Source organism: Choristoneura fumiferana, chromosome 12, assembly GCF_025370935.1.
Source record: "Choristoneura fumiferana chromosome 12, NRCan_CFum_1, whole genome shotgun sequence".
Lineage (NCBI taxonomy): Eukaryota > Metazoa > Arthropoda > Insecta > Lepidoptera > Tortricidae > Choristoneura > Choristoneura fumiferana.
The window spans coordinates 3,988,218-4,006,838 of NC_133483.1; the positions used below are offsets into that span (position 1 = coordinate 3,988,218).

Genomic DNA, 18,621 nt, shown 5'->3' on the forward strand with positions numbered 1-18,621 from the left:
AATATCTGATACGTCTCTATCTTCGGGGCCGGTAGGATGTGTTAGATTTTTTTGCACGCTCCGCTGTGGCAGATTTTAATGCAGATGACTGTACGCATATATCTCAACTGCTATGTCTAGAGATGTGAAGTTTTGCACGGATGTTTTTCACACGATGTATTCATTAAGATTTAAAAAAAACTGGATCATTCCTTCCACACGTTACTGTGAACCTTATTTAAGTAAGTATGAGAACATTCGTGCAGTTGTTTCAAAGGCTGTATTTATTTCACTGATATTTGCAGCTTGGGTTTCATTTAGTTTTGCTTGTTTAGGATGTCCATATACGTGAAATACCGAATTCAAAGACCTGGGCGGTGTGAGTACTGCACCTGAAAATATTGTAATGATATTGTTTAAAACGGAACAGTTTTTTGAGTGCGTCGGCCGGGATTCGAACCCGAACATCTTGGCTATACGCGCCCAGTGTGTTAACAACTGCATTCTGTGGCTCCCGACTCACCTGCAAGTTTGGTCACTTGACGCTTGTTATTTGGCACAGATATGTAAGTAAAATGGCAAGGCAAGTACAGTTGACAAACAGCAAAACTTGTAAAAGTCTACTTCTACGAGTATATTTATTGTAATAAGCTGTACGGGTCGCTCAAGTTAGCAGTCGAGGTATGCCCGATATGTTTCGAGCCAATCAGAGGTTCTTTATCAAGGTCAAGCCGACCGTGAACTTCCCTTAATTTCAAGTACCTATTTCACTTTATTTCAATAATTATTTCTGTGTATCAAAGTAGTTTTAAATGATTCATATGTATATATTATTTATGTTTTATATTATACATGTTTTATAGTAATATGTTTAAAATATGCATATACCTTGTTAAGTTTCTTGCTTTCTTCTCAACACAGGTTTTTCCGAACCGGTGGTAGATTTTTTTCACATGCTTATGTGCTAGTTATAGCCTGAAACGAATAAGATAATTTTGACTTTGAATTCATAGATTTCTATGTTTATTAAATAATTCTGGTTTCGTGTGCAAATTTAGATTTATATTTTTAAAGCAAATGAGCACAAAATAAGAACGTAAATATGCGAACATGATCCACAGTCACAGCGTAGCAGCAAAATAATTCTTTATTCCGAATGCTTGAAGTAAACATCCCTGGAAATAATAGCACAAAACGTTCCTTGATGGAGCCTTAACTAGTTTAGTTACCCGGCCGTTGTTACCCCCGCGGCGATACACCTCAAACAGAATGCTCTGTGAATTTAACTTACCTACATTTCGAAAGTAAACCCGCCTAATTGAAATATGTATTCGGAATAACATGTTTAGCCGGAGTTTCCGCCATTGTTGTTTTAATGCCTATCCACTGATTTCATATGTACCGCGGCCATAATGTGTATTTGAAACGGGTTAATTAATTTCCATTTAGGCCGCCGTGTTTTGTTTCAATTTTTTTAATGTTCTGCGCGTTGTGCGATTCGGTATTGGTTCGGGTAACGCATTTGAATAAGGGCTAAAAGACAGGTGAAATATCGATAGATGGCGTTAGTATCGTGAGGTTTTTTGACGTTTGACTAAATGAGCCAATGAGGGCTACCGTTTTTGCGCTCACCAGTTGGCGCCACTGTAGACAAAGGTCCTGCCTGAAGTAGTTTGTTATATTACGGGCGTGAAAACAAAATTTACATTTTAATCATATTTAATACCTTAAAACCGTACCATAAAAAGAAAACGAAAGACAAAACTGTCTCAAAACACAGATATTGATTGCCCCGTAACGCATTTTATTTGTCATATTAATTTCAGGTATTGCAAAATATTCACAAAATTATTCTACAAACAGTGACGTTTGAAATTTCGGAGACCTCTCGCTACACTAGCGCCTTTAGTGGCGAATTCATACGCGATAGCCCTCATTGCAAGCAAGACCGTAGCGTCAAATAAAAAACCTCACGATACTAACGCCATCTAGCGATGTTTCGCCTGTCTTTTAGCTCTCATTGGAATACGATGATGGATCCTGGGTTATATTGGGCCATCCATCACCCATTAATTGATTCTGTGATTTAACAAAATTTACACAGAAACTCCCGAAAATAACTCCATGGTCTCATTTTTTATTATAATGTAAAGCTAGCTGTCCAAATTTAATTTAAACCCGCGAAGCCATTTTATCAAAAAAAGTATCAACTACGCTACGCACACTAATTTCACATTTATTCACAACAATATTGGTACTAATTAGTAAGATAGGTATGGTTGAAAACAGTTTTGTTCTGTTAAAAAGGGTTTATCTTTACTTTTTGGACTTCATTAATTTAATCCGGCAATGCAAGTACCTAGAAAGTACAGTCGGTCAGGCAAACAAAAATATACTCTTTTCTATGCAGTTAGTAAAGTATTCGTTCTTTTAATTAGTCTCGGTAAAGTTTCCGTGTATATTAGTGCCACAGGGTTTGTGCTGCACTCTGGTCTCTTGCATGGGACCAGCTTCTTAGCCATAGCTTGTTATGGGATACAATCTGTGCGAGCACCTTTGCAGCCTCGCATCTATACCTGAAGTCAGCATTTGCCACACTTATGGAAAAAAAACTTCATAAAGGCAGTAGAGGCTCCCTGCCACAGGGTTCTATCGAGTGTCACGAACGAACTTGTCAGAGTATAGGTAGCATAGAACGAGATGTGGATGCTACTGTGGAGAGCCGAGCCAGAATTAAAAAGAATAGTGAGTTTACACAAGTAGCAGTTGAGACTGCTGGGCCTTGGTGCGTCGAGGCAAAGCGATTAAGTACAAATCTGGAACGAAAGAAGAACAGGGCGGCCATCCGCAGTTCATATCGGGTACCACAACCTTAAGTAAGTAATTGTGTAAGTAAGTGATTGAACGGGGCAATGTCCAGGGATACGAGTACATCAGTCCGGTGTTTAGGGTTTAGCTTTTAAAGACGAAGCTCGTTGCGGATCTTTAATTTGTTTCGTTGATAAAGCTCTGTTGCTGTTGCGAATGTATATAATGCTCAACCCTACGCTGTGGATGTGGGTTGGTTAGTAGACTTTGTGAATGAATAATTTTGAATTAAAAAAGAAAATTACTTACTTATGTTAGGGAACTGACTGTACTTCGTATTGATCAATTAACGAACTCGTCCAAAACAGAACCGAACTAATTAAACTCTACCGTAGTATTTTAATAGACGCATCAGAGTTTGGGGTCCGTCAGGACAACGAACGAAACAATCCGAATAACGAATAGGGTTTTATACCGCTCCCATTAGCGGGCGAGTTATTGTTGCCAATTCCATAGAGTGGACTCTCTGTGGTCGTAACAAACAATCGCCATATTTCTAACAATGCTTGCAATTGGCCAGTCGGTTTATTTGCCCCAGGCTAACAGTTCGGAAAGCAGATCGGCCCAGCGCTCACTTTGCCGGTTCGAAGCGATAATTAAAACGCATTGGCGGGAATATGCACGAAATTATTAAGCAATCTACCCTGTTTTTGAAGCCAGTACATGCCCGAATCAGTTTACTTGTCTGAAAATTCTGAAATAGAGCAACAAAGGACTGCGCTCACGGGATGGAGAATACTGAGAAATTTGTTGTATGTCGACGATTGGATAATTTGGACAAGCTTCGTTCATAACAATACAAGTCTAACCTAATTTTATATAAAATGGATTGATACAATCTTAAAATGCATTCTCTATAACATTTAAAATATATATTTTTTATATTGCCATTATCTATCTTACTTACTGCTGGGCAAAGGCCTCTCTATCGGATTTTCAACTTATTTTTTTATAATGGTAATTTTTAAAATATAAGTAGCAACACAAGTAGCAACACACATAATATGATCGATATCCATTATTCGATTAGTCATTAGATTCTAGTGTTGATGTGCCTATTTACCACATGCATTAGCCTAATTTTGATGCCTATTCATGAGTATCGAGTCCTACCTACATAATAAATAAGTGCCTATTCATTCAGTATTCATTTATTTATTCAAAGCAAACTACATTATGACTACTTGCCCTCGGTCTGGCGTAGATTTAGTATTGTTTGGATTTGGAGAAGAAATAGGATGTTTAGAGAATAAATCTTCGGTGTTAAGAATTGCATTTTTACTGCTTTTTAGGGTTCCGTATCTCGAAAGGAAAGAACGGAACCCTTATAGGACCACTTTGTTGTTTGTCCGTCCGTCAGTCAAGACCCTTTTTCTCAGGAATGCGTGGAGGTATCAAGTTGAAATCAGGTCTACTTTAATTAAGTTTTGATTTTAATTAAGTGGGACCATAATGATCCAATTACCGGTGATCTATAGAGCCTCTGTTTTTAATATTATCCCCGGTTTTGGGCCACACATTGTATAGCACCTATGTAATAGAACATATCCAAGCGAATTAACTCCTTAACGTGGCAATGGGCAGACCATGACAAGGACAACAGATAGCCGTGGGGCCGAAAAGTCCTCGAATAACGAACGACAAACGCATAGGACGTCCGCCAACGAGATGGACCTGGTGAAAGTAGGTGGATGCAGGCCGACCCAACCGAAACAAATGTAGGTATATGGGGGAGGCCTATGTCCTACAGTTGACGTCCTTCTTTATATAATAGCAGAAAAACGACCAGAGAGTTCACCTGATGTGAAGTGATTACCGTCGGCTATGGTAAAGACATCAGAACTTCAGATGCGTTGCCGGCCTTGCAAGAAATGGCACACTCGCTTTGAAGCCCTATGGCTGATACGATGATGACAGACCGAGAGGATTTCTTGAAAGAATATCTATTAGCAGCACGAGGCAATCCGGATCACTCGTCAGCAATGCCCCCCGTAGTTACTGGCTGTAAACTTGAGTTCTCAACCACATGCGCGGCCCGAAAATTTTATGTGACGCGTTTATACCGTTTCAATTGCGAAATTTACGAGAGGGTCGGATTTTAAAACGCGATTCAGGGATGGAATAATAGCTGCCGATTAAAATGTTTTATGTTGAATTTTATTAGCCGTGTCGCCACCTAATGTTTTTATGGTCGTGCCGAGGTGCGAGTGCGCTACGATTTTTGATTTAACTATAAAAAAGGTTGTTTAACCGCTTAGCCTTTACCCAAGGTTTCGCACGCGTAACTATCTTTTGAAGTTAAGTAATACTTTGTAGAAGGTTCTTATGGAAAAAAATTAAAAGCAGAAAATTAAAAAAAAAATTAGCCTACTTTTGTAATGAGTATTAACCTTAGCGCGTCAAGTAACAACCCCTAGGATTAATTTACATTAAAAATGATCAGACTATAACAAAGGGGGAACCATACAAAAAAAATGCCTAAAATGCGTTAAAAACATAGAAATCAAAAAAGACAGACATATTTTCGAAAAAAGGGGAAAAAATGAAAATAAACCAAGATAATGTAATATATCAAGATATTAGATATCTTGTATTATTGTAAGTTCCCAATTCGCACTGGGCCAGCGTGGGAACTACGGCCCAAGCCCTCTCATAATGAGAGGAGGCCTGTGCCCTAGAGTGGGACGTATATAGACCGAGATGATGATGATGATGATCAAGATATCTACATATGTAATTCAAACTAATATTATTTTATACTTACTAGACATTACGTAGGATTTACTCATTTAGAATGAATGACCACGGACGTTCGGTTAGACTCTGTTAGACTAGACTTATGTACTCGTACTTCCTAGATCAACTTGTTCAGTCAGCCTCATGGAAACCTGTTGGGTGCTTAATGGTCTTGAAATAATTCGTCCATCCTTTACGTGAATTTTCGATATTTACTTAAAGCTTGACCGATAGTATTATATATGTAGATAAGTGTGGTGTAATACAGCATAGATACTTATACTTAGCTCTATCCTATCGGGTAAGTAATAGAATATATAAAAACAAAACATATAATAGACACATACCATATATTAACATATATTACGTATAACTTCACTTTCTATAATTTTGCTATAATGCGCATAACGTATAATAATAAAATATATTATTTAATGAGCTATGGACGGACATAAATACATTGAGTATAACGATCAAATTATATAATATTCGCAACCTCTAACAACCAAAACATATAACATTCATTTAATCTTTTACGGTTTCCTCGCTACTATAAAAAAACCTAACATCGAAGGTTAGCCTTCTGAACCTAAACTATCCAAGTCGCTTCTGCTCCGAACCGTCTTGCTCGCTCGCTTCGCTCGCTCGCACAAATTTTGAAGAAACATTTTCAATACAAAAACTAAAGGGTGATAAACACCTAATTTTCTGGTTTTAAAGTTTTGAAATAAACCAAGTATTTTAGAAACGAAGAATATCACTTGATATTATGTCATATTAATGTTATATAAAAAGTTATTACGCAGGTATAGGTATTAGCGGGCTGTTTTCCGCAACTCGACGTTTAAGTGCGCCTATTTTGCGTGATTAAAAGTTATTACGTATTATAAGCGGTATAACTTATGTATGTTATATAATATGAATTTAGCTCACAAACATGTTATTTCTTATGAAAGTATATAAAACAACTGTTATATTTACTAATCGAACTTTATACTTAATGAAATTATAGTGTTTCATGTTATGCATAATGTATTTATACATAATGAACGTTTATAATATGAAATTATATCTAACGTTTTTATATAACTTGGGACGCACCCATCCTATCAGTATCTGACTATGACAGCCTTTTTGAGAGACCAACCAATATCTCAACCATTTCATTAATTTAATAACTTCTGTCCCACTTAGCGTTGAACAAAACAATAGGCTAGTGTGCTGAAATTCTAAGGGAGGGGGGACACTTAACTCTAATTAATATTGGTAGGTACATATCACTACTTTGTCCACTTGGTTAATATTTATTTCTACGTAAAATTACAGTTAATTAGTCGTAATAATCCCTTCCTAAACCGCTGACGGACGGATATGGCGGACTCCGTCGAACTACATAAATGTGCTTCCACTGAATAAGAAATCATAAGCTATTGTTACTCCGGTAACCTCCTTTTCCACTCGTTAGCCGTTTTTAAGGAATCCTAAAAAGAAGATAGAACTAAATTTGGTTATGATGAGTGTATAAATTTGTAAATTTTGAACATTATTTTTTCCCAGTCAAAATTTTCTGGTGATATCCGTCGGGGGCGAAAACTTCGAGTGGCATTTACGAATCGAAAGGCAAAGCGTTGGCAGGCCTTCCCCAAGATGGACTGGCGATATAATGAGAGCTGCGGGCAACCAGTGGATGTAAGTAGCGAGTTGTCGTTCATTGTGGCGTTTTAAGAGGGAGCCCTTTGTTCAGCAGTAGACGTCTTCCGGCTGATCATGATGATGGTAAGAAAAATTTTCTGTGAAACTTAAATTTTTAATTTGAAATTTGGTAAACTTATGTGTGATCATGCATTTATACCTACCTTTACTGTATTTAATCAGAAATTTGATGTATTCTATAACGTTATCAGGTAAAGCTGAAAAGAGGAATAAAGCTCTTGTTTTAGTTATTCCGTATACACGGAGTTAGCTTCCAAGGTTTGTTTAGGATGATCCCAGTTTTGGCCCGAAGAATCAATTAGCAAGTGTGAATCATTGAGTAGGCACAGCTTTACTTAAGCTTTTAAGGTGTGCCTACACGAGAGCTTGCCAATTTTATACTATAAATGGGGGTACGTTGAAAATGAACTTAACAGATTAAGTTTCAAATTGGAAAAGGATTTTAACAAGGACTTTTTTTAGGATTTTTTTATTTTTTGTTTATCGGTTGCCAAGTACCCTAGACAAGCTTTGTTTAGTTTGGGAGTAGGTCAAATGGTGTCAAGAGTCCCATGACATTTATTTATTTTTATTTATTTTAGTATTATAGGATTTTATTTTAAGGTTCCCCGAAGGATCTAATCGGAACCCTGTTGTTGTCACTCACGTGGTCTGTCAATATGTAGTCTGTGTACGGGTTTTACAGCCAAGCGTCATTTTGTTAGTCAGATTAGTCGTCAGTCATTTTGACCAGGGATACTACGAAATTAGAAAATCGAAGTTCGCATTGTACCGTCCCTGTCACTCTCGTATTAAATAAAAATAATATATAAGGGTCAGCGGGATGGCAAGATACGAACTTCGAACTCTTAAAGGCTAATATTACTCTTTACTATTTTAATATTATAAATGCGAAAGTGACTCCGTTTGCTTGTTCTGCTTTTACGCCTTAACTATTTACTGAACCAACTAATTGCCATGATATTTTGCATTTGTCATATGAGAAGACCAGAATAAACAATATGACAGCTTTTGCTCCGAAAAATGCGTTGTTTCCGAGAGCGTGTGATAAAAGAATTCTATGCAGGCGAAGTTGCGGGCAACAGATAATTCTGTAATAAAAACAATTAAGTAAGCCAAAAAAGCATTTAACATGTCTTAATTAGGGCTATCGTTTTTTGTCTCACTAGATGGCGCACTGTTGCGTGAGGTTTTTAAGTATGGCTTTCAAAGTCTGTTATTACGGGCGTGAAAACAAAGTTTAGATTTAAATAATATTTAATATACCTTAAAACCGTAGCATAAAAATATCGAGCGTGCCGCAGTGTTGCATAGTCCCCGTTTTTATTTTATAATTATAAATAAACCCGCGTAGCTCACCCAAAAACTATGAGATTTGACATTTCGGAGACCTCGCGCTACACTAGCGCCTCTAGTGGCGAACTCATTCGCGATAGCCCTCATTCTAAAATAGACGGTATTATTAGTAACAATGGTCTCTGATAATATCAAAATGGATAATATATTTCCAAAACCCCTGTACTATTCTGGATTTTACTTATTGGAAAACACACGTGTACACGCGGCTCAAGCTAAAAGCATCTTTGCTGGCACCAACAAAGCCAATACAGAAGGGCTACTACGAAATTTGAAATTCGAAGTTCGTATAGTACCATCCCTCTCACTCTCATATTAAATAATATTAGCGTCAATGGAACGGTACTATACGAACTTCGACTTTCGAATTTCGTATAGCCCCTCAGGTAAATACATTACGGAGGGATTATTCACGTAAACACGTGATACTAGGTATATCCAAAATGGATGGAGGAAGATTTACCGCTCGTAAGGCTGCAGTATGGCTCTACATTAATGTCATTTCTACTCGTTTCGTCTTCAGATTTTTCATATGGTAAATAGTCACTTTTACCACTCATAATCTAAAAATAATACACGTCTTCAGCTAACTGATTGGAGCTTCCACCTCAATAGAAATCATCATCATCATCCCAGCCTATATACGTCCCACTGCTGGGCACAGGCCTCCTCTCAGAACAAGAGGGCTCAATAGAAATACTTAACAAAATCAATTCTGGTTGTCATCCGTAGGTGAAGAGTTAACTATTCATTGTAAGGCTGTAAGCATATGCTTTTTTAACTACCTTCCTTTGTCCCTTTTATTTGCATACAAATGTGCAACAGAGAGAACGCTATATTAACTCGTTATCTTGGGCGCAATTATTGAATCAGCAGTGAACCTTCATGACGACTTTCTTGGGAAAACAATGTGGTGGTTTCCTTTGCCATACACACCGCACAGCTAGAAACCGGAGTTCGTAGTTGGCAATAGAGAGTGCTGCATGATGCTACTGCCCACTCTCAGATTGGGTCCTACAGACGTTACGACACTAGAGATGGGTAAATCTGGATCTGAAGATTCCCAAGGAGTCAGATCCTTAAGCGGATCCGAAACCCTTATTGACTCCTTTCAAATCTTATCGACTCCGAAGAGTTACTAACTCCGACCAACCTATTGGATCGAGCGACCACGATCGGCGATTCAGCACTTTTTTCACTTTCGTTCAATCACATCGGATCGGGTCGGATGTGTGCCGTCCCGCTCACGCTAATAGCATTTATTAAGAGAGGAAGAGGGATAGCATGATATGAATTTCGGAGCCGCTCCCCGTAGCCGGTACGCCAGTAGTAAGTATATCCGAAGTGACTCACAGATTCAAAAAGGGCCGCGTCCCCCTGGAAATTGTATGTTCTGCAATATATTACGCCTCGTTTTTTTTTGTATGTAACCTGTAAAGATAATTGTAAGTTTGGAAAATTAAAATAAATGAATAAATATTTTTTTACCCACACTCGCAGAAAATGTATGAAATGAACTTGCTCCGTATGACAAAACAAGCGCGGGTGATCTGACCTAAAAATCGGACTTGCACCCCCCTAGGCCAGAAGCTGGGTACGCCCATGCAGGTTTGTCCTATTCAACCTGTCCTATTCAATGTGACGAAATTGTACGAAGATTGATTAAAAAAAAAACTAAAATGAAATTTACAACTGCAAAGTGCTATGATCGCTAAAAGAAAACTGTCAAAGAGACCGCAAACGTAAGCCCCTTGAATTGTTCCAACCGTTCGGGGAATCGAACAATTGAATAATGAACCGTTCGAATTATTTGTCGACAAAGCGAGTAAGTTTCCTTACCACAACGCAGTAAATAAATATCGGGACGTCTCCGCAAGCCTCTTATCTGCCGATTGAAAAGTTCCAGTGGGAAACTATTATGCCCGTAATACGGACTCTCGACTCGATTCGTTGTCTATTAACGGGTGAAACACAAATTGGCCATGTAAAGCTTTTTGAAGAGTTGCGTAGTACCAACGTCATAAATAAGTGATCATTTATGTACCTTGTCGCTTTCAGTCGTTACACAATTTCGTATGGCTTTTCAAACATGACGTTAAAGTGACAAGGTACAAAAGTGATCACTTATTTATGACGTTGACTGTACCTAGATTCCTATTACCTGTTTTTCGTTAGTCCTGGTTCTTAAGAGCGAGGAACGGCAGCTTTTTATTTTTTGTTCCCAATCGTTTAGTGTTTTTTTTTTATCGAGATGACATTTGCGGCGGTAGTGGCAGACAAGCGGTAGTGAAGAAAAAAAAGGAGATGAAGTTTGTCTCCAGTAGTGTGACTTGAGTGTGACATTTATAGACCGGTATTTGATGATGTCGATGACATAAATAAATACACGAAGTTTAAATAGAGACTTATATAGTCTGGCTAATGAAAGATGAACCTGCAATACTGCGGCAAATTAAAAAAAAATGCAGATTTATTAGGTAATATATAGGACAAGTACGTACAGAAGAAAGAAGAGAAGAAATAAGCTTATCTGCCGCACAAAAGTGACGACTAGGCATAAGAATCGTGCCTACTTTATGCTTTGTCTATCGCATGCCTATTGGAAAATAAGTAATTATTTGAAACGATATGTTGAACATAAAAAGGTTAATAAGAATATTTTTGAAAAAAAGTGAATCTTAGGAACCACAATTGTATTGACCAGTTCTGAAAGGGATATTAGTATCAAAACAGTTTGCTATGCCTACTAACTTACAAATTCGGTCACCGCATCTAAACACTCTTTTTTCTGTTTGAACAGACTCCCCCTCTCTGTATGTTTTGGTTTGAATTTGATTATCATGGTTAAAATAATCTGTGGCACACCACTTTTGATTATTTCTCCCATGTTTCAGCAGTAAATTTCCAAAAAACTCTATTCCCGTCGAGCGATTTGGGGGTGCAAAAAGCGCCTAGCGAAATTTGTCCGGAACTGCGATAGACACACTCACTGAGTGCACCTAGCGCATTTTCGGACAGGTTTCCTTAGGCACACACGTGTGTGCCTAAATCGCTCGACGGGTTAACACACGAAGGTACTAAACCCAACAAGTCACAGAATAGATAATAGTAACTAGCTAAAGTGTCTGTTTTCCTATACTCTTTGGTCTGTTTTCCCGTGAAATTTGAATAATGTTGCCACTCAAATAATAGCTGGGTTCAGCTTTCATTAGCCAAACTCTAAAAGCCAGAATTACATCCTTAGTAGTGGCAAAGGGGTGGCGGTAGAAACAGGCGGCCGCCGTTGGAGGCAATCGAGTCAACCGTTTAGCGTGCAACCACCACGACACAAAAACGCTATTTGTACGAGCCGATTGCACCCGTAGGTATCGATGAGCGCAACCCCTACATCTTATCTACTAGTTTATGGAGATATCCATGAATTAAATAAGGGTTTATACTATGAGAACTACTGCCTTATCCATTCTGAGGGGCGATTAGTGGACGTGTATAACCGGAAATTTATAGGTAAAAGATATTTATGCTTTTTCCTGTTCCGCATCAAAAGCGTCGGAGCTTTTTCTGAATTAATTATTTTTTGCTAAAACTCAAAAAGGCAAGTTCTTAAGGTAATTTATTTATATTTAATTTATTTATTTATATAATTTCAAAAATTAAATCTATCCTTAAGGTAAATAATGCCAATGCGATAGACAAGTCAGATAATATAAGTAATAAGTTTAAGGTATTAGCTAGATCCAAAGGCTAGATCGATTGTTTTCCACGGCAAAACATGGGAAATCGTTAGAACCGCTTCTGAGATTCCCGATATAAATAAATATTGACAACAGATAACAGCAAGTGTAGAATATTTTTTAGGGTTCCGTAGTTAACTAGGAATCCTTATAGTTTCGCCATGTCTGTCCGTCTGTCTGTCCGCGGGTAAGCTCAGAGACCGTTGTACTAGAAAGCTGTAATTTGACATGAATATACAAATCAGTCACGCCAACGAAGTGGTACAATAAAAAAAAGTAAAAAAATATTATATGGTACTTCCATAGACGTAAATGGGGTGATTTTTTTTCTCGACTAACCCTTTATTGTGGAGAATCGTTGGATAGTTTTTTTAAAACCATTGTGGGGGTTGCTAAGACTATTTTTATATTCAGTGATCTGCTTGCGAAATATTCTACTTTAAGTGCAAATTTTTATTGAAATCAAGCGTCCCCCCCTCCCCTCTAAAATCTAAACTGTTGGGTGGAAAAATTTGAAATAATTCAGAATGGTAGTAAATATTATATCAAATTTACAAGGAAAATTATAGCGGCTAAGATTGCTTGAGAATTATTAGTAGTTTAAGAGTAAAGGTATAAAATATACCTAAACTTGGAAATTCAGTACACAATACGAAATCCTTAGGGGGACTCAAATTATCTGTTTCAGTTTATTTATTTTATTTTAGATTTACCCGGATCTAATTTTATATAAGTCTTTCTATTCTAAAAGAAAGACCTAATAATAATAAAATAACTTAACTGTGTGCGCGTACGTGCGTGCGTTTGTTATGTGTAATTACTGTTTTTATTGTTAACTGTTATTTCTAAATTCGTGTGTCTTAGGTTTCGGTTATTTATAACACATTCTTTTGCCTTAAAGAGGCACCTAACAATTTGGTTTTCCAACTAGAGGAAACCTCGTTAAATATTACCTATTGCATTTGCCATAATAACAGTGTACAAAAGTGCAGGAATAAGGGGCCGGGGCAAGCGATCCATCTCTGTCGGCCCATTGTTACCTCGGAAAATAAAGTGCAGGCTGCCGGGTCCACCGCCTCTATAAAACTTATATTAAATTGTATTAAAGCAGTTGCTTGAGAACGCATTTAAGGCATCAAACTGAAATTCTTTCTTTGATGGCGTGAATCTTCCATAATGTAGATACAAGCTTCTCTAAGTCGCTACATTCTCTACAGCATCGCAAATGTAAACGTAGCTTTTCACTTAAGCTTCAAAAATGTGTTGACTCTGAAGCTATCACGTATAAAAACTGTGCATTTTTACGCCATTTCGTTTGATAAAATTGTTCTGCGAATACTTTGTAATTGGCAGCTTCGTTTTCAATGCTCGATGCTCGTAACCTGTGGTGCCATCTAGTGCAATAACGCTCTACTGCTACAGCGCTCGCAAGCTTTACTATGACTATTGTTGCTGACAGATGGCGCTACGCGTCTCTCATGAGTATAATTCTCTTGTTTATAAACATTTCGCTGATCTTAAAAAGTTTATAGTTTATGTAACTGTTACATCATAGGGGTCCTTAAAACACGAGTGTCTTTTTATGAAACTAGGCGTAGCAGAGTTTTACTTCTGACTAGAATTTTTTAGGCAACCCACTTGCAATATATTTATTATAATAATAATAATAATCCCAGCCTATATACGTCCCACTGCTGGGCACAGGCCTCCTCTCAGAATATATTTATTAACATATTTAATTTAATAGAATACTTTTCATCCATTAACCAGTTCGGTGAAGGTCGTTACTATTACGAGTGAGTGTCCGGAATTACGTGGTTCCCAAATACCTTCAGAGTAGCGCCAGAGTAGTGACTGAAATAATTTAGCATAATATACAATATTAAAGTAAATGCTGTCGGCAAACATGGACGGTGATTGAATTATCGTGATCTTTAAAAAATGTTATTGATTGAGTTGCATTTATCGTTAAGTATATCGTTAGTCCTTGCCGTGTCCAGTTTAAGAATAGGACCCATCTCTCCTCGTGGGTGTTATACAAGGCAACTAAGTGTCAAAATATGTGAAACTGTCAAGCTTAGATTAGGTATAATGATTGAATCTAGGGTAGCATGTAATAGTTTAGTGATAGTTGAGTTGGTGTGTGTATGTATGTGTGTGTGTGTGCGTGTGTGTGTTCTTACAGCGTAGAGGCGGACGAGCTGCATGAACGCATAGATGTAGCTATTGTAAGGTCTCGGGAGAGCAAAGTTATTGTTTGTAAAGTAGCTATTTGTAATCAAAATATAGCCATTTGGTATACAACAAAAAAGTTAGATAAGCACCTACTTACCGCCTAACCTTGTTCAAAAAGCTGGCAACAGCGAACTTTAAAAAACAACAAGTCCGGGGATTAAATAAAATAAGCGGATATTTATGACATTGTTACCTTAGAAACTTGACTAAAATAGCCATAACCGAGCTTCATGTTTCATTCAATTTTCCCTAACTTTGAGCCTATTAAAAGTTTTCACTGCTATAATATTGTTTAAAACAATAAACGCCCTGCCATTGTTATTTTGTGCAAATTATTTATTAACGTAATAGGGATTAAATTGGTTTAAGTATTAATCACGTAAGTCGATTTGGATCAGCTTAGCGCTGTTTAATTAAATTTTCTTCTAACTATGTTTTAATTTCATCATAACCGCACTAAATACCCACCACAAAGCGGGACTTTTCTGCTCTAGATCAAAAAAATGTATGAAAATCCAAAGAGGTAACACAAGTATTTTTGCTTTTAAATTAGCCTGCATAGTATAAAAAAAATCTAGTGTTAATTTGGAGTTGAAATAAAAAATACAAAAAGACTCCATAAAACCAATCATAATCTAGTGTTAAGTGTGTCAACCTGACGGTCTTATGAAATTTGACAGATTACGTACAAAAAATTGTTGCTACCAATCCTACCAAAAACAATAAGTAGCCGTATTTTTAAAAAAAATGTGTGTTTGGTTGGCCAATCTGGCGCCCAACCGAAATTTGACAGATCTCGGGTAAAAATATCTGCTACTAACCCTGCCAAAAAAGTAAAAAAAAAAAAAAAAAAAACAAATTGGGAACCTTGCGAATTTTCCGTGGTCATTTTTTGAGAGTGCGAATGTAAACTTACAAAAATGGAATCATCGAGTGCTAGTGACATTTCTTTCCTATTTAGCATTTGTACCTAGTGCCATCCACGAAGACGCATAATTTTGTCTAAATTATCCATTAAATGGCATTGTAATAAGAACCACGGCACGCGTCATCGTGAATGACTCTACCTTTTTTTTATGGTATAGGGGGCAAACGAGCAGGCGGATCGCCTGATGGTAAGCGATTACCGTCGCCCATGGACACCTGCAACACCAGAAGAGTCACAAGTACGTTGCCGGCCTTTAAGGTAGGAGTACGCTCTTTTCTTGAAAACTTGAAGGTCATATCGGTCCGGGAATACCGCAGGCGATAGTTCATTCCAGCGAGTTTTGCTGTGCGAGGCAGAAAATTTCTGGAAAAACGCACAGTAGAGGACCGCCAACCATCTAAATGGTGAGGAAGGAAATGTTGTCGCGTAGGTCGGTGGCGAAAGGATGCAGCAGGGATCAACCCGAATAACTCCTCGGAGCACTCCCCGTTGTACATATGCGATAGAGGATGCACAGGGAAGCTACATCTCTACGCAGCGCCAAAGAGTCAAGTTGATCAGAAACTCGTTGGCAGCCGACTATTCGAGTCGCTCTCAGTTGTATACGGTCCAGAGGGAGAAGCTGGTACTGGGGAGCCCCTGCCCACAGATGAGAGCAGTATTCTATATGTGGGCGAACCTGCGCCTTATAAAGCTGGAGGCGGTGGGCCGAAGTAATAGTAGGTATGGCATGAGTTTTTTTTTGTCTACTATTCAAACTCAAACTCAAACTCACAACATTTATTTACAAGAAAAACACACTACATCACAACAAAAACACAGTAAAAACATAAATAGGAGAATAGGATTCCTGTAATAGTTGAAAGAAAAGCAGATTATGCACCTCGCATTAAGTAATTTATATTGCCCTCGTGCTTTTTAAAGCGTGCTTTCCAAATCGGCACTCGGTGCAATAATAAATAACTTTCTGCTTGGTGCAACAATCTACTATTATGTTTTGGTTTTTTCTTGGGGTCAGTACCCAAATAGGTACGTCAGTAGCAGCTCTCCTTTCATTAGTTCGTCTTAGGGATGTCACTTTTGAACCGCGATAGGACACTTTATTATAATATTACGCTACGAGCGTGCTTGCATGCGTGCGTGCGTGAGTGCGTACTCGTATGTGTGCGTGTGTGTGTGTGTGTGTTCTGTATATTATGTATTCTGTATATATGTATATAGCCACAAATTTAACGATAAATTTTATTATGATACGGGACCAAAGAAAATCTTTGAATGCACTTTTGTTTCTTTAAAAAAATAAAATAATGTCTCAAGTAAAATGAGTTAACCAAAAGGATTTTGTAAGGCAGAAATAAGATATTGTGTACCTCGTTTTATTATTCTGTTTTATGTGCTGAAAAAACATTTTATTTTCTTTCTGTTACGTTTAGGTTAGTCAAACGAACCCTACTATCTGCTGAAATATTTCAGATTTATGTTAAATTACCTTGCATGTCAATAGTTAAATCTCCAACAGTCAATCGGACTAGTTTCTAGGACTATAGTAGTTTATATACATTTGGCGTATGTATGTCGGCGACCGATCGTAAAATCCGCCAAATCACGAAGTTCCTAGGCATATCGTGAAATGGCACCATTTCATGGTAGGTATGCCTAAAAGTAGGCCAGGCATATCACGATGTGCCTGAAAAACAATAAGGCAGATCGATAAGAGCAATGCATTCGTCGATATTCCTCGCTCTCCTGACGTATCGTGATATGTCGAAAAAAAAGAAAATTTAAGTACGACGAGCGAAGCGAGGAGTGGTTAATATGAATTGTGATCACAAAGCACGAGCCGAGCGAGCGAAGCGAGCGTGCCGCGGCAGTGGCCGGCGAAGTGCCAGAACTAATAGATATGGCGGCATTTCATAATATGCCTAGGAATTTCATGATCTGCTTAAACTGGCCAAATCATAAATACGTTACGATAGTAGTAACGTATAATATCATTGGCCCAAATCATGAAATGGCGGCGTTTCATGATATGATTAGGAATTTCATGATCTGCCTAAACGTCACTAGACAAATCGTTGAACGGTGAGTTTTAAACGATATGGCGGATGTCCCTTAGCCAATTCATGAAATGGCGCCATTTCACGATATGCCTAGGAATTTCGTGATCTGGCGGATTTTACGATCGCGGCCGCTGACATATAAATACAAAAAGGGAAAGAGTAATGCTTCCGCATTTCACGCTCGTATGAGATTGATGTTTAACTATCCTGTTAAGTCTGGAGTAACGTTTCAAACCTTAGCCATCTGTTTGTCTAGACAACCACCGAGACAGTTAAACAGACGTTAAACATATCCGCGAATTCTCGCTGCTTGGATCATTTGTCATCTTGGTTTTCCTTGTATATTTGTGTCCGCACATGTGAGGCATAAGCTCGACCTTACATTAGTGTGAGTGACAGGCAAATCGCCAGTGGTAACGGCAATTGTTTTGTGTGGGTGCACACAGATTGAATACAGTGGGATTCCGTTTGTAAAGTGAGACAATACAACAATACAATACAATAACTCTTTATTGCACACCAACACAGAGCAAGCAGTACAGAAAAACAGGTATATACACAGAGACTTTCTGAGGTAAGCAATAGGCGGCCTTATTGCTAGTGGGGCATCGTTAGTGATGTATGTTTCACTGAGCTAACGTGCAGTCTACAGTTTTGTTGTGCAATGAGTCGGATATTAATTAACCCTTGTCCATCATCTATTTTTAATGTTACGAGTATTACAGGGAATTATACAGAATGTGGGGCTCCTAAGAATCTTTGCTTGCTTGTCTAACACTAAAATATCCCGACTGCTTTTAAGAAAGATTTACTTTTTGCCAAGTTTCTTGCGGCATATTCTTTCTTGTAGCAATAATAATCTATCCGGATTCGTTGGTGCATTTAAATTACAACATGTACCTAAGGGAATGTTTGCCGGCCTTTTTGCAAAATTAACGTTTTGTTTAGATTTTACTTAACCTAACGACAAATTAACCAAACTTTGATAATTCTATTGAATAATTTCATTCCT

General features: G+C 37.8%; 1 long non-coding RNA gene across 1 annotated transcript; it reads right to left on the minus strand.

Moving 5' to 3' along the window:
• Positions 1 to 284: 284 nt before the first annotated feature.
• LOC141433052 (uncharacterized) lies at positions 285 to 4,910 on the minus strand. The gene is made up of 3 exons (XR_012451893.1): positions 4,664 to 4,910; positions 868 to 954; positions 285 to 371 (listed from the first exon to the last, which is right to left on the minus strand). It is a non-coding gene; the product is annotated as an uncharacterized lncRNA (long non-coding RNA).
• Between the last annotated feature and the right edge of the window lie 13,711 nt (positions 4,911 to 18,621).